Source organism: Pseudonaja textilis, chromosome 4 (assembly GCF_049901715.1).
Source record: "Pseudonaja textilis isolate UNSWEBS1 chromosome 4, rPseTex1.2, whole genome shotgun sequence".
NCBI classification, from domain to species: Eukaryota; Metazoa; Chordata; class Lepidosauria; order Squamata; family Elapidae; genus Pseudonaja; species Pseudonaja textilis.
The window spans coordinates 36,798,902-36,804,241 of NC_141993.1; the positions used below are offsets into that span (position 1 = coordinate 36,798,902).

Sequence of the window (5,340 nt, forward strand, 5' to 3'; positions counted from 1 at the left end):
TTCTAAGTGATCTGTGATAGCATAAAGGTGTCTGATAAATCTTTTTAATGAGCAATAGGAAAATGCTTCCAAAGTGGTAACCATGCCTTATCTAAAGATGTCTGATTGGCAGTATAGTCAGTACTAAGAGACTTGCTTGAATCAACATTATTTTCTGAACAATTTTTATCCCAGAGCTATAATTGCAATTAACAATGAACTTCAGGACCACCATCAGCGAGCTGTTGGTCTGTTGTATGGATGCTTGTATGTTTTTAGGGGCGGGGAATTTTAGCAGGTGTTGGGGGGTGTTTGGGGATTGTCATGTGTGTATGCATATTGGGTCTGGTCTCTGGGTTTTATATGAATTTTGTTGTATGTATACTGTGTATATACATACAATGACAATAAAGAATTCAATTCAATTAACATATAATAGTACTTCCCTTTTCTTTTTCTGTTTTAATTCTTCTAAGATTTTTTCTTTTATCCCAAAACAGCAGTAAAAAACAACAACACCCAACCCTATATTCTTAGGTTTGAACTCAGCTAGACTCTCAGACAAATAACAGCACACAATTAGATAAGAATCTTAATTGCATACTAGGAAGCAGCCACCCAAAAAATTGACTGCCTTTCGTCAAGTCCAATTCTGGTGCTTCTTTCTCCTACCTTTCCCACCATTGTTTAATTGACTTTTGTCCCACATTTCTTGGGCTTGTAGCTAGCTGACTGTTGGTTGTTGACCTAATTAACATCTCTGTCCTGAGAATATCTCTGGTTTGCAGCTTAAATTCCACAAAAGGCCAAGATGTCAAAGAACTTGATGGGTGATTATCTGCTCATCTCTTTTCTTGTTCCTATTAATTCTCTTAAATCAAGAAGAAACACATTATTGCATACTGACTACATTTTATTCTGCCCATTCTTTTAAGTTAATAAAATCACAATGCTCCAGTTATAAGGTTAATTAAATGGATGCAGATTTGTCATTAAATATTATGAACAAAGGCAAAAATAGATGCTAAATATAGTACAATATAATTCAAATATGTCAAAGGAATAATAAATATAATTTACTATTCACGATAAAGAGCTCTAGACTAGTTTTGTGGATATACTTTAAAATTCCACAAATGGACTATTCTCGACTGTAGTTGACAGAAGTTGTAATTAAATTCATCTGGCACCAATGTGCCTTCATCCTACCCAAGAATATCAGTTTTGTATTTAAGCATCATTGGCATTCCTAGGGCAACAATTTAAGAAACCCAGGGTAGCTTTGGAAGTGAAACTAAAGCTTTCATTCTGTGCATACCACTATGGAAATCATTCTCACTGCTTTCAAATGGGCTTAGGTTAGAATTAGGTCACTCGATGGTTCCATAAGAGAGTGTCCAAAATGTTCATACCACAGTTGTATTGGGATTCAACTTATGATTCTCTAGCTAAAATTTATTATAACTAGTTCTGCAGTGGGAAAATATCTTAGTAGAACCTACGACATTCAACATGTACATTAGTAAATGTAATTGGCTTAAACATTTTTTAAAAATGAAAATAGCATAGTAAAGTAGTTTTGGATGTTGGATTAGAATGGGTGGGTGGGGTGTGGGTGCAAGTTTCAATCCACTGTAAGACAAAGAAGTTTATTGTATGACTTGTGTCAGTCTCTCTTTTAACCTAATCTATTTTACAGAACTATTTGGGGACATAAGTTCCTGAATGAAACTTGTAATATATGTCTCTCCTCTTTTCAGAATCACTTCACACTTTTTTAAAATAATAGATATCAGGGGTTAGAAAAACATTCCAGTGACAACAGAGTTAAGATGAACCAATAAATGATATCCATGGATCTTAATATTGGCAAAAAGTAAGTATAAAATGACCCAGAAATTAGTCCAAAAATAAGTACATACACAAATGCTATGAATTAACTTCTGCAGAATTTGAACTATTTGGAAGTTTCAACGAAAGATTGTAGAAAAACTTCTATTGGTATAAAAACATGAGCATAGAGTAATTCCTATTTTTCCATGGTAAAATGCTTGCTGTATATGCATTATGTTACCTGAATTGTACAGTGTTAAATTAGGACATTGGGACTAAATCTTCCATTTGGTGTTATTATAAAATTAATTTTAAGATGATAATAGCATAATCCCAAATGTCTGTTCTAAGTAATTTGAGGTCAGTAAGATTCAGTCTTAGAAAAGCAGATGGGACTGAGGTCTCATAAGCCTGCTGATGGAAACTGTGTTAATTTAGTTTTTCAATTTATCCTTAGAAAAAATCCAAGACAAAGATCTGTTCCCTTCTCAGTCATTTTTTGTTGTTGGATCCACTCAATGCCTCATGCCTTTAATTTTCTTCTTCAGAGTAAAGTAGTTTTAAATATACAAAGGATACCAAAGTGGTTCATCTATAAAATCAAGCACTATAACAAATTCCAATTTTTGTCTTATCTGTTTTTTTTTAATCACTTCTTCCCTGTTCAATAGGATTAGAATTTTCCTCTGAAGGATTACTATTATGATTATATTTATCAAATTGCAAACAACATCACTTAGAGTGGCATTTGTGAGAAACGGTTAAATCAAAAAACTGTTCATACCACAGCTGTTGGTTGTTCTCTGCAAACAGTTGCTTTGTTTACTAGATTAATAAAATAAATCAGAATAAACAGTAAAAACCTGATATAAAGCAGGCTGCCTGTGAAAGCATGAACACTGAGGGCCCTACCCGCACACCAGTGTCACTGCCCAAATCATGGCACTTTGTTGTTCATACATACTTACAAAATATAACTGTGGTGAGAAAATCTTTCAGTATCCAACTGCACACACAAAGACATCCAACGTAAAACCTCGACTCTGCAAATTCTAACTTCTAGACCACAAGCATTTAATTTCCTGACTGCAGATGCTTAAATGTATTGGGTGGAAAAAGAAAGACAGGTTGCTGGAAATCCCCTCTCTTTCCCGCTAATTGATTCAATGTGTGGGCATTATAAAGAAGAAGAAGAAAAGTAAGCAGGACCAGTTTTTAAACCACATGTTTCTTCCAGTGATAATTAATATCATCTTTGTAGCTCAGTTCCATACAATATTGTCATCTTCTAATGACATAGATTCTTCTATTTATTGCATTTTTCCTGAATCAAACCATGGTGAGTTTCACCCAGGGTGTCCACTGAATTCGATTATAGGATGTGTGCTGTGCTCACAAAGATTCTTCCTGTCTCTGGAATTTAAATATAGTTTGGAAAGTTGGGTTTTGCAATCTTTTATCCATCCCTTTCTGGCTTGAGTGTATCAGTTCAGATTAAACAGCAGGTGCCAGAAGACAAAAAGGACAAAGAGAGAGAAGTAACCCATCGAGAGAATGTTTCTGGATCCCAGGCCTTTGGCATTGCAGTTATTTGAGTAGCAGCAGTAAACGCTCACTCCAGGAACTTGTGAACTTCCTCGCCGGGCTCGGTCACAGAATGACCTATATGAGCAGGACTTCATAATGCCACCTAGAACAGATTCAGAGACAAATCCAAGATATTTACTGTCCGTGCTTATCTGCTCCTTTATCTTATTAGCTTGAATTAGAACATCTTGGCTCTTTGAAGTGCTTATCTGAGGGAGGGACAGTTCAAGGAAGAAATAACTTTAAGGACATTTTGCCTTTCTCTTGCATTGTTTGATTTACATCAAACACAGATGGATCTGTACAAAACTACAACCCTTTTTTTTTATTTAGAAAAAAGTAGAACCTTCCATGCACCATTGGGCTACTTATAAGTAGAAAATCCTTCTTGCTAACTGAAGTTTCAGATAAACCATTTATTTATTATTCATCAATCTTAACATCAGATAAGTCATTTATTCTTACAGAATGACTTTTTTGTAAAAGAGGAAAAAAGTGAACATTCTATCCATAGGCAGACATAAATCCAGTCATTGTGCAAAAGGTATATTTGGAATTTATCAACAATGCTAATGATAAAACACGAACGGCTTCCAGTTTCTATATTATGTTCAAAATTTGATTCAATTTCTTGCTCTTGAGCCAACAACAGCAATACTGACATATTCTTCTGCTGTGTGACACACTTTGAATTTAACCAATTTAACTTCAGATGGTGGTTATTATAGAGCACTTACTTGATTGTCCTCTGATGATTACACAAGCATCAGAATGTCCTGGACATTGTTCAGAGCCTTGTTGGTTACACTCCTCATTACTTGCACCTGCACACGTATAGCACTGCAGCCCCTCACCTGATATTATTATTATATACATAAAAAAAAGAATTGCTTTATTTGCAGTGAAAACAAATCAGCTTTGATTCTCTCTACCAGGAGACAGTTTTAACTACAATACAAACATCTGATAGCAGTAATATAAGTGATTTCAGTCATTTTAAAGAAGGCAGTTATGGTTTCCACTTGATGGAAGAATAGCCTCACTATAAATATTTTAAAACTGAATATATTTCCAACATTAACTCTCATTAAATAAAAAAGAACCCTATGTTCTTGAAAATTCACAATTGTATCATGCAACTCTTTGTAAAGTTCAGTCTGGAAAAAAGCACAAAAAACTAAACCCTAATCATGTAAATATCAAGATTTCAACAGGATAACTTCTTTTCCCTTTTACATCTGTAGTTATGAATTCTGAGGAGGGAATTTAGATACTAGGCCACTAACGACCTTAAGTAACAAAGTATTAGTTCCATACTTCATTTACAAGTTTGTGTGCACGCACATATGTAAAGCTGTAATTAAGAAATAGGAATTTGCTCCAAGAAGAAATGTTAATTTATGTTTAAAATAATTGAAGCTATCCAGTTAGACTCCTCTTGAATTTCAAAAATGGAAAAGAAAAGACCAGTAGAAAGTAATTGGTTATTAACTATTCTAAGCTACATTAAAAAGCATTATTATTATTTGTAAATCTGGAATGTTTAAATCCTGAATTATGGTAAGTGAAAGAAGAAACATGGAACAAAATTACTTACTTTCTATGGTGAAAAGAAAGCTGAGAAGGACGAAGCTGATGAATCGCTTCATCATGGAGAGCCAACAAAAGTATTGTTAGACAAAACAACTGATTGTCATTTATGCTCTAATGCTTATTCAGCATAGTTAATCCTCTCTAGAGGATCATGTAGGAGCTAAATGGTGCAGGGTATACTGTAATCTGTTGTTTTTTTCTGGCTACTCTTCAAGACAGATGTATTCCTTCATATCTCTAGCATTCTCAGGAAATACTTTTTATCAACTATCTAAAAGGGAACATCTCATCTGTCCAAACACCTATGTTTCTCACACTATTTCCTAAAAATAATGGAGTACTAATTGG

At 34.2% G+C, this 5,340-nt stretch overlaps 1 long non-coding RNA gene across 1 annotated transcript; it reads right to left on the reverse strand.

Annotated features, from left to right (window-relative positions):
* Window positions 1-1,612: 1,612 nt before the first annotated feature.
* Window positions 1,613-5,118, reverse strand: LOC148125795 (uncharacterized). Its single transcript, XR_015743472.1, has 3 exons — window positions 4,997-5,118; window positions 4,137-4,253; window positions 1,613-3,502 (listed from the first exon to the last, which is right to left on the reverse strand). It is a non-coding gene; the product is annotated as an uncharacterized LOC148125795 (long non-coding RNA).
* Between the last annotated feature and the right edge of the window lie 222 nt (window positions 5,119-5,340).